We start from the raw sequence: 11,949 nt of genomic DNA on the forward strand, positions 1-11,949 counted from the left end.
GATACTACGCGCTACAACATTCAAAGGCGGTCGCACAATTCGCATGTCCTTGAAAACTTCAGCAAAGCCCTTAAGGCCTTGAGTGCCGAAGCACGTCTAGACCAGTGTCCTAGAGCTTTTTCCTCTGTAAAGAAGAGATATAGATATATATAGTAGGAAAACGAAAAGAGACAACGTCCTAGGGCTAAAAATCCACAGCACGCAGTTATATACGCCACATGAACATATAGATATAAAAGGCGAAGGCATGTCACACTCCGCTGAGTTCTTAAACAAAATCACAAACACACACACGTAGCCGCGACGCAGTCTGGTTAGCAGGTAAGCAAATGAGGAATACGCAATGATAAAATAATGCGCGCACAAAGGTGTGACAGTCAAAAGTGAGCTTCGGCGCAGAATACAAAAGTGTGTAAAAGGTAACACACAAGCACTCATTGTATATTGTATATTGTAAACATTGTATATTGTATTATACTTTATTTTCTATCATTCTGTGCTTATTGTCTCACTCTAACCTGTCCTATACACCATGTATTTATATTTAATCTGTATTACTGAAGTTTTCAGTTTTTCTTTGTATAATTATATTTTTACCGAATTATGCTTTTTTTTGTGTCGCTCTCGAGTTATTTATACGTTGTACCATACATTGTAATCTGATTAGTATTCGTGTTTCCTTTCTCCTTTCTTGCATACTTATCTGTATTTATTAGCCCCTCCCCTCTGTAATGCTTCATTGTAAGCCCTGAGGGTACTATAAATAAATAAATACAAGTAATGGAAGCAAGTTGTGCTTACATTGTGTTACTATTCAGCACGGTATTTAGTACTCCATAAGGATGCCTGCGTCTTCGACAAAATGTTCGAGTGCGTTCAATGGTTTTCGCTGTAATATTTTCGTTGGCCAAGGGCCCCGCATCGCATATATAGTTTTGGCGTACTTTGTCAAGTTACAACGAACGCCATCCTAAGTTAGTGGAAACCGAAGCTAATTTCGTGACGGCTGCTCCTTCATAATAAGAATGTATGGCTTCCATAAAAAGTTCCATTCGGTGCGACAGATGGAAAGACTGAAGGCGTCTTTTCTTTTCGTGTCGAGCCTGGGTCCGGTTTGGCGATTATGGCGGCCACACCTGCGGTGCTTGCCAATGCCGCGTGACAGCAGTGTCGCTACCCGGCGAGGATCAATTAAAGCTTATCGAGAGAAACCGCAGTGGATGCGGCGTTGCCGAGGCACAGCCAAGAATGAGCAATCAAGACCGCAGAGCTCGTGCGACAAAAAGAATAAAGTGTTTCGAGGACGGACGGCAGCTGAAAGCCAAAGACGTTGCGTTGTGGGTGATCGGCTAAAAAAGCGTGTCCGTTAATCCCCGAAGGCCTCGATGGGCGGAACGCGCTGGTGCGATGCGAGACGTGTGCTTCGAAATTCGTCGGTGCGAAGGATAAAAAATAACGCCCGCACCAGCCTTCAATTCAGAGACATCTTCAAGTCATCAGCTGTAGCCTACACTGGTTCTATTTAGTATAAATTGGAGCACTTGGTATTCTATAGCATTAGCCTTGCTGGAGAGACTAAAAACCAGAAATCATACTAAAGATTATGCCGAAGACACTGTCGAACACAAGTGCTTGTACCGACATTTTGCTATACCGCCCAAAATAGCAATCAGGGTTGGGTTATATTGTCATGAACGTATATGACCAACGTATACATCCTCACGATTACCTGATTAAATAATTGTAGTGCATAACGTAAAAACACATATTTATGGAGTCACTTCTTACCATCCACGATAGGTTTAGATCAGCAACGGTGGTCCAATAGCTTATTTGTAAGCAGTGAAATAGAATTTCTGAAATCATTGGTTGATTGCATAAAAATAAGAAAATAATAGCTGCATGAGTTGATGCGCTTTTTTTTTTTCAGTTTCGAAAATACCGATTTTTCGCGTGGACGCAACTTGGAGGAGCATTTAATAGGCTCACTTGATTGCAAGAAGTGGACCACCGCAATATCGCGCAAGGCTTTTACGGATTCTCTTGTTTGCAGGGACAAGAAAAGGGGTCCGACCAATTTCTTTACCACTACAGTTACAGGGCAATAAAGTAGTAAAATAAAGCCAAGAAACTATAGGCAGCTAGTCGAGCCACGAATCGAAACCAGAAAATTTCGATCGAGAGATCTAAGAGAAGCAGTTCCAGTGCATTCCAGCGCAGTCAGCCGCCGCTGCCAACGAAGCGTGCAGTGCGTGTTGAACAAAAACAGGTCCCATCGACGGAAGAAGCTTAAATTAGCACTGAACATAAAAGATTATGGTAGTGAGGAGCAGGGGCAGGAGAAGATGATGACACTCCTGACAGCTATGTAAGGACGCAGCTAAAAGAGGAGGCGACGAACGACACACCGAAATAAGCAGTGGGGATAATGTTGGTTATACCGAGACGAAACAGTATTTCTTCTACTGCAAACAGCAATTATAAGCTAACGAATGAGATCAATGCGTGTGTCGGCTCGCAAGAATTTCGAGTTCAACGTTAAAGAAACTCAGGTGGCCAAATTAATCCGGAGCACAACAGCACGGCGTCCCTCATAACGAGATCGTGGTTTTGGCACGTGAGAAAACCTGTAATTTGAACAATTTCGAGTGATTCTCATACAACGAAAGGAAAGGAAAGGAAGGAAAAAGTGGAGAAGGAAAGGTAGGGAGGTTAACCAGTTTAGCTCAACTGGTTTGCTACCCTACCCATGGGAGCGGGATTGGTGGGGTATGAAAGATGGGGAGGAGAGAGAGAGAGCCCATAGCACAGCGCACACATCGTCAGGTACAGTCTGTCACTCTTGCGAGGTGTGTAGAGGTTAACTAGCGCTCACACGTCTTCAAGGAGAGCGCTATCCATGTATTATAACCAACGACGGTTGTAAGCTAAGAAGTCCCTTCAACGAGTCCATCTCTGGCTCAGCCCATTCCCCTGCTGCACGATGAGTCCCAGTAAAGAGGACAGGGCTTCGGCACGCTGGGTCGGCTATATGCATTAAAAAGTAAAAAAAAGGGGGCCTCACCCCGGCTCGCAATATCAGTGCAGTATGCTGCCACGGGAAAAGAGGAAGCTCGCCATCGGACCGAGAGCCGCATCCGAGTCCTTCTAGTTGACTGATAGAGGCTGTACACGACAGAAGCTTAAGAGGAAGCAGCCCGAGAGGGGATGCGTGCTCTTCGAAAGTGGCAGCCTGACTATGGTGCAGCAGCTCCAAAATAAATAAATAAATAAATAAATAAATAAGAAAAACACACTGGTAACGGAGAAGAACTACGAGGAAACTCTTCATAAGTACTTTGCGTGGAAATTTAGTTAAGGGAATCAGAGAGGATAAGAAAAAAGAGAAAGAGGGAAAGGTAATCAGAGATCTAGTCACAGGAATCAGGCGGCAATAAAAACCCACCTTAAGTCTTCCAACGTAAGGTGCTCGTTCAGCCGGTGTCATAGAGTGCTTGACTCCTCAGGCTAGCCTTCGGCTTTCTTCGAGTTACCTTTCTCACCACTGGCCGCATCACGTATAAATTTTAGCTACTGGGATTTCTTTTCGTCCCTTTTGGAGAGTATCAGTGACATTGAATGAGGGGAAAGAAATAAAAGGGAAAAGGCAGGAGAGAGAGAGAGGAAATAAAGGCAGGCCAGTTAACCAAGGTGTCGCCCGGTTCGCTATCCCCGACCAGGGGAAGGGGGAAAGTAAGATAAGAAGAAAAAATGAGAGAAAAAGAGGGACCGGGAAGAAAAGGAAAGGGATAAGAAGTGATGCGGGGGCATAGCAATGGCATTCACCGTGTAATAAAAGACGGTCGCAGAGCCCAGTAGTCTATGAAAAGTGCAGCAGTGCTTTGATACCTTTCTGCGCGTACGGGAGTCGAGTCCATGATCCCAACATCTTTGTTGTTGTTGTTGTTCTTCCGCTAGCTCTCTGTCATCCAGTCGACTTAATGCGGCCGCCAAAGTTTGTACTTAATCTTTCACCGTCAAGAGAAGGGCGCTAGGTGAAGATGATGGACAAAGATCTCGTTACAATCACAAAGAGAGAGAGAGAGAGAGAGGTTAACCAAAGGCGAGTTTCCGATTTGCTACCTTGCCCTAGGGTAGGGGATATATGTGTTGAAAACAGGGCAAAGAGAGGGAGGGCAAAAGAAAGAACAGGAACAGGTAACAGAAAGGGCGTGCCAGTGACAGGCGTTCACACAGGCTGGTCGATCTCCAAAAGCACAGCAGCGCACGCACGGCCTTCTGATGCGATGTTAAGCCGCGTCGATGCATTGCGTAAAGTTCCTTCTTCCTGCAGATGCTGGTTGTCCAACTGGCTCAGCATGACGGAATGCGACTATCTCTGCACACTGCACTGCCGGCACTGGCAGAGAACACGACGAATCGCTTCCACGTCGCCGTAATCGCCACAGGCTGCGGTGTTTGGCCATCGCTATGCGGAACACGTAGGCACTGGTAAATGCGACGCCCAACCATAGCCTACACAAAAGGGTCGCGTCTCTTCGGGAAAGTCTTGGTGGGAGTCGAAGACTTGAGGTTGGATCCAGGGTGTATAAACGGGCATGCATAAAATGTAGTGCATTGACGTGCGATCACAGAAGTTGCACGAGGCACACTCCATCATAATGACATGGAAACGGTAGGTGTTTGTAAAAGCAATTTCGTGCCACGAGCGACTTTTTCACTTAAACCACTCCTGCTAATTCAAGTTATGATTGTGTTCTGGTTCGGCTGGGTCCATACAGCAGTCACAGCAACAAACGAGGGTCCTGTTGCAGTGTTCGGCTTCGGGACCCGCACTGCATTTGTATATTTTCTGTGTTGTAATGTTATTAACTAGGGTTGTAAGAATAAAGATTGATTGATTGATTGATTAATTGATTTATTGATTGAAAAAAAAAATGGCTGTGGCTTAGCTAAGGTTAAGCCCAGGATGCGAAGCATACTAGCCTTTATTTTAACGCGACAGCGTTAAGGAGCTCGTGTCGCAGAAAAGCCGGTGTCGTCGGCGTCGGCTCAGGCGTGCGGCGCTTGCTCAGGCGCACATTTCGTTGTCGCGCCGAACGCTGCGTTGCTCGACGCGCACCGCGTCCGATGCGGGGCGCGACGCCGCGAGCGACGGCGGGAGTTGGAGCGCCGGTTCTCCTCTGTCGTGACGTCACGGTGTCACGTGATTTCATGGTCACCGCCGCGCCTGAGGAGCTGGGGTGAGCCCTCGTAATATGCTTCGCATAAAAAGCAACTTTTACAGCTCAAATCATCACGTGGCTTCATTGTATTGGCTCAAGTTTCGGTGGCGTTGTCGTGGTCACGCAAAAAAAAAAGTTGCTCCCAGAGCAGAGCCATGGCCGCTGGATAAAAAAAAATGGCTGTGGCTTAGGTAAGGTTAAGCACAGGATGCGAAGCATACTAGCCTTTATTTTAGTTGTTGAACCACTGTTTAGCCTGGTGAACTGCTGTTGCTTGGCTATATTTGGTTCGGCTAGACGAAGAAACAACTCATGCATTACTGCTTCGCCTTCAAGAGTGGAACGCGACAGCGTTCCCGTCGACCCGCCAAGGGGTGTAAGACAATGGGCTACAGGGCAGCGACTACGCGCCCCGCATTGGACGCGGTGAGCGTCGAGCAAAGCAGCGTTCGGCGCGGCAACGAAATGTGCGCCTGAGCAAGAGACGCACGCCTTAGAAACAGCTCGTTTCTAAGGCAACACCGCATTCACTAGAGGCGCTTTTGTACCGCTTTGAAGCATCGTACTCGTGGCTCAGTGGTAGCGTCTCCGTCCCACACTCCAGAGACCCTGGTTCGATTCCCACCCAGCCCGTCTTGCAAGAGTTGAGCCAAAGCCACTTCTCCTCTCTCGTGACGTCACGGTGTCACGTGGTTTCATGGCGACACCGCCGCGCCTGAGGAGCTGGGTTGAGCTCTCGTAATATGCTTCGCATAAAAAAGATGTGGCCTGCCGTGTGTATCAGAAACGCTGTGATACACCGCGACACCACCAGCTGGGGACTGTTCTCCGAGATCGGCATAGAAAATGCGTCAGGAACGCGCTTCGAACGCCGTCGCCCGTGGAAACGGACGCGTGCTCTTCCCGAGAGCTAGCGGCGTTTCCCAGCCAAGCGGCTGAGAATGCAACTATGGCTGCCACGTTCGCTTCCATTGCAGCTCGGCTGACGCGGCAAGCCGCACCTTTTTTCTTTTATCCCGCGGTCGTCATTAGAAAGGTTCTGCAATCAGTCAGAGGGGTTTCGCTTCCGCCGGGGAGGGAAGGGGCAGGAAAGGTTCTCGTGTGCGCTGCACCGGCTTCGTTTCCGTTGAATTCAGTCTCGGAAGACGGATGGGCTGGCCACGCGTTGTGAATCCCCCGAGGAACAGGGAGCCTTCGACGAGCGGCGGCGAGAATTTGCCCGTGAGAGGCCTCGCCGTCGGCGCGCCGATTCAGCCGCTAGAGCCGCCCGAGGCGACAGCAACGATAATATCCCGAGCTGAGGGAGCGGGAGGCCGAAGCAATCCGGCACCTGTGGCTTATTTACCCGTGACGAAGGTCAGGTGCACGCAAGACAAGCTTCGCTTACCCCCATTTTCCGGTATAGGGGAAGGGTTGGTCATTTTTTCATATTCTGGCGTCCAAAAAGCTCACCGATCGCAGCGACATGTTACCAAGTCGGATGCCTCGATGTCCTCGGCGGGCGAGGAGAACATCGAGGCACTCCACTAACAACCGCTTGGCAGCAGTCGCATAGGCGCCTGGGACTGATATCGCACTATGTGAAACGGCATAAACACCTAAAAATTGCTCCCTAGATTTCTCCATGATGTTTGTAAAGCATTTTTCGCCTAATGGCATATGAGACAAAAAAAAATATTGCAGTCAGACATCGTTGTCGTCAGACAACCATATCACTTCACAGACGCTAACGCATCACACAAGTGCTGAACCATGTTGTTATTAAGGCAATATGCCCATTTTCTTTAGGAGCGTTTCAAGCGTTATACTTTTAAACGAAACCGTGGTCGTCACACGTGAATGTCAATTTAAACTTTAAAATTATAAAAGAATAATGGCTATACAAACCGATAAATACTCTTGATCACATTCCAAAACTTTCCTCTTTGCGCACATTGCCGTTGACGTCCCTACGTGGCTCAGTTCGCATGCGCCGTGATGCGGCCATGCTCGTGTATTCGGAGACGAGGTTGTCGAACAGGAAGCGCGTATTATCTAGTGTGATATAACTAGCGTTTGCAATTTTTGCTAGATCTTCAAATAAAGTAAATATGCGCATGCAACAAATACGCGCACTTATTTTTAACAACGCGACAGAAACCAATGAGCCCGCGCCTCTCGTTATTCGGCCGCAAATCCGTGAGAATGCCGATGGATGGCCAACGCCAAGCCTTGGCCGACTGCATCGCACTGCCGTGATGACTCGCCCTCTCTTCACCGAGAGGCTCACTAAAAGCGCGCAACTCGGCGAGTGCCAGCCAATGGCAGGAGCGAGCGCAGTGGTGTGCGGATTCGCGCGTATCCGTACATGACCATGCCGTCTGCTCTTGCACGGAGTAGAGAGAGAGAGATGGGAGGAAGGCAACGCAGGGAGGTTAACCAGACTGAGTCCAGTTTGTTACCCTACACGTGGGGAGGGCAGAGGGGGGTGAAAGAGAGATAGATATAACATGAGTCTATCGCACTCATGTTTCCTCTTTGCATAAGCACGCAAGCTTTGAGTAAGCACGCGATGTTCTATTACAGCTGCGAACTCATGCAAACTTATCGGCGTTCAGCCCAACCGTAGTTACTGCGGTAAGTCGCAGTTATCACGAGATTCATATCAACAAAACAAATCATGCGGATGGTGTTCATTCTCTTACTAAGAACTTTCTCTTCCGATATGCTAGATTGTGTTCAATATACCTATTCCTGATATTAAAGAAATCGCTCCCCAGCGCTGAACTACTCCATGATTGGAAACAAGGTATTGTATGCTCCGATTCCTAAGACATGGTAAGTATAAGCCTATTTCTTTGCTCTGTACTTGTGCAAAAACACTTGAGTTTATTATATCCAAACCCATGTCAGCCCCTCTTGAACAGAATAACACAATTTACAGCCGTCGGGCATGGCTTTCGCTGAGGTGTCCACAGCTAATAGGATACTCGAAACTATCCATCACATTGCGTTGGTGGCCGCCGACAAGCACAGTCAAAGTGACATCATGTTTTTAAACTTCCAGAAAGATTTCGACCGCATGTCTAATTCCGCACTGCCCCTTATGACCAATTCTTAAGAGGAAGCTTTAGCTCAGGCCCAACTCCGACGCGGCCTATTCAAATACATGTAAAACGCAAAAACGTTTTTATGAGATAACCCCTGGACCTATTTTGATGAAATTTGTTGCATTTGAAAGAGAAAGTTAAATTCTAGTGACTGTTGGAAGCAGAATTTCGATTTAAGGCTTGAATTTTCTCAAATCGATTTTCAAATATTTGACCGTTTGAAAAAAATAGAAGCACAAAGTTTACAAATTCATAGCTCTGCATCAAGAACTGATATCGCGGTTCTGTAAACGGCATCCATTAGATCATTCAAAGCGGACAAATTCAATACGTCATTTTACATCTTACATGAATTTGTTACGTTGGTTACAACGGTTTTGCAAAAGTTGTATTTCCCTATAAATAAAACTTTTTTATATTCATGTGTAACATATCAATTTTGTCCGCTTTAGCTGTACTATTACATGTAATTCACAGAATTGTATTATCATTTTTAGTGGTTGAGTTACAGAGTTGTAAACTTCATAGTTTCGTTTTTTGAAAAATTTCGATTTTTGCGAATTTTTAATAAAAAATTGACGCCTTAACTCAAAAATTCGAAACCTACAGTCACTAGATTTTAAGTTTTTCTTTTAAATGCAACAAACCTCGTCAAATTTGGTGCAGTGGTTGCCGAGAAAAACGAATTCTCCTTTTACATGTATTTAGATAGGAGCACTCGAGCTAAAGCTTCCTCTTAAGCACGATTCACTACTTGCATGGTTTGCAGCCTATATGTTCTTCAGGCGCCAGGTAGCGGCCGTTGGCGATACAACTTTATACTCTGCCACTGTGGAATCGGGAATCCTACAGGGTTCTGGTTTAGGGCTTTTATTCGTTCTATTTTTACAAAGAATATGGTTAAAGATATTCTTGTTAAAGCACGGCTTTTCGCCGGTGATTGTGTTGTTTATAAAACAATCCACACTCCGCCAGAGAAGGCGCTGTTAAACAACTCATTAAATTACATCATGACACGACAAGTGAGCATTAACAGCAAGAAAAGAGTAGCAATGCAAGTAATGCGAAAGGATCAGCCTTTCAAGTTCACTTGCTTCCTTAGTCGTAACAGACTTTCTGAAGTGTCGAGCTTTGAGTACCTATAGGGTACCACTTAGTCACGCTATTCGATGAAATGAAGACGTAACATACACAGAGAAGAACGGTATGAAATAGCTAGCATACTTATGCAGAGCTCTAGGTAAGTCGACGACAGGCGTTAAACTCTTGCCCTATAAAACTTATGTAAGACCGATCCTCCAATACACAGCAGCAGCATGGAACCTTCATACAAAAGCGAATATCCCAATAATTGAGAAAGTGCAGAGAAAATCAATCAGATTTATTTATTACTTGTATGGCTGGAAGACATCCCCTACAGCCATTTTACAGATTAGACAATTTGGGGAGTTTGAAGGCAAAGTGGCATCGCGATACTATAGACAAAAATTTTTCTATTTGATATATCACTCGTCAAATTAGGAATAGATAAGAAACAATGATTTCAAGCAGTACAGCGAGGGCAAGCTCAGTCCTTCTACTCAATGGAGGTCAGTGAATTTCTGCCCAAATACGAATGCCTTTAAGAACTTCTTCCTCCTGTGCACAATCCGTGACTGGAACGACCCGCCCACTGAGGTGGTCGAAAGCCCAACTATTTAGTTTTACGTGAGCGCACTCGATCGTTTACGTGAATACGTTTCAGTGCTTTCTTTACATTTGAATTGCATCATTCATATTTGTTTGGGGTGTGCTCTTTTTTTCTTAGTCGTTTTTTTCACCCTTGCTTTTGATTAACTAGCTATGTTATTGAATGTTTACTTTGTCGTGCGCCGTGCTAAGTGCTGTTGCACGCAGCGTTAAAATGCTATATACGGCAATCTTTCAAATGTATTCTTGTATTGCTTAGTGCCATCTTTCCACAAATGTATCGTTTTATATACTCAGACCTGGTCAAGGCCTGACACTAAGGCCGGCAGCATGTACCAAATAAGTAAATAAATAAATAAATAAACAATGCCGCTCTGGTTCAGTTAAGGCGGCGCAAGTGATCACGTGGTTGCGTTCGTATATTGACTTTACTGGTGTCCGAGTGTTGCGGTCTATTAAATAAATAGTGTGCTTTTTTCCCAAAGGCAAAACAAAAGATAAAGGTAAGATTTGGTTCTTCTGTACGGCCCTCATCCCAGCTTTTGAGCACCAAGAGGCCACGCTAATTTTTTAATAAGATTGTTTTCACCATGCAGGATGCAGTTAGTTGGCTCTCCGTGTAGAAACATAGATTAGGCTAAAATTATTGAGTGCGCTCCTTGAATAATATACATATAGACACATGATCATAGTCGTCGTCGTCATCATCGTCGTAGTCACGATTATCATATTTTTATCTCCACTGCAGGACGATGTGATCTCCAATTACCTTTTTCTTGCGGTAGCTGATTCCTATACTTATCCCCTCAAATTTCCTGATTTCCTAATATAGGTACATATGTAGGTGTAACTCAGGTAACTGAAGTTCAAACCGACATACCTGTTCACATTTCGGTTTTCAAAAGGAAAGACAATGTCAAACATCGGGTCTAGAGGAAGTTACAGCTAGGTGAAATGATAAATTTACTACTATGAGCACTTTTTGCAATAGGTAAATACGGAATGCAGAAACTGCAATAATACGGTAATAACAACGCAGTTTACAGTGCTGTACCTACGATCTGTGCTTCTTTTGTGCGGTATCTTTGTGACAGAAGTCTCGAACGGAAGGCAATGCCGGCGTTCGCTAAAAACAAGAATGGCGTGCAAGTGCCGAAGCCGTGGGCGAGTTAGTCACGGTTCACTTGCAGGTTCGTTAACTTCCGAGACTGCGGTTGCGCATCTCTTCGTAACGAATCCAAACTGATGCCAAAACATAGGAACCACTGCAGCTAACTCGCGAAATGAAATTATCAAGGCTGAAATGATAAATGCCCACAGAGGTACGTGTGTTTGTGCACCTCCTGTTGCATTGTCATAACACGAATTTGAATATATTGTCGGCCTTTGAGGCAAGTACGGAGTCGCGTGTTTGAAACATGAAAAGTTACGGTGGGTCCTTCGCTCTCCCTGTCCCTGTGGTCTCTTCACCAGCGTGTTCAGTTCGGTTATTCACGAAAATAAAATTAGTTGGAAGTCAGCACTCGTTCAATCCCTGCCTGTTTCTCAATTCCTTTTGCATGCGCGCGCTGGGAACACGGAGAGACCGCAAGCAACCGACAAGTGAACTCGGTGCTTCCCGAATGCGTTGGGAATCAGTGTCGCAGCGAGCATCGGCGCGACGTAAACGGCAGCGTTCTCGCCGCTGACTGCGACGGCGTCGCGCTGCTTTTTCGCCCCGATCTCGCAGTTTCCCGCACGTTTCTCGCAAGACAGAATGCATAATGCACTGGCACGGGTGAGCGGTGTCGCGCCGGCGTCCTTGTTGCGTCGTGCTTTCTTTTTCGCTGGCGCCGGCGGCGCCGGTGCGACATATCTCGCGCAGGCAATGCCAAGGTGGGCCGCAAACGCCAAGGTTGGCCGCCGGCGCCCCGCTTCCGAAACGCGCCTCCCGTCATCAGGCGAGA

The sequence above is a fragment of the Dermacentor albipictus genome, chromosome 8 (genome assembly GCF_038994185.2).
Source record: "Dermacentor albipictus isolate Rhodes 1998 colony chromosome 8, USDA_Dalb.pri_finalv2, whole genome shotgun sequence".
NCBI classification, from domain to species: domain Eukaryota; kingdom Metazoa; phylum Arthropoda; class Arachnida; order Ixodida; family Ixodidae; genus Dermacentor; species Dermacentor albipictus.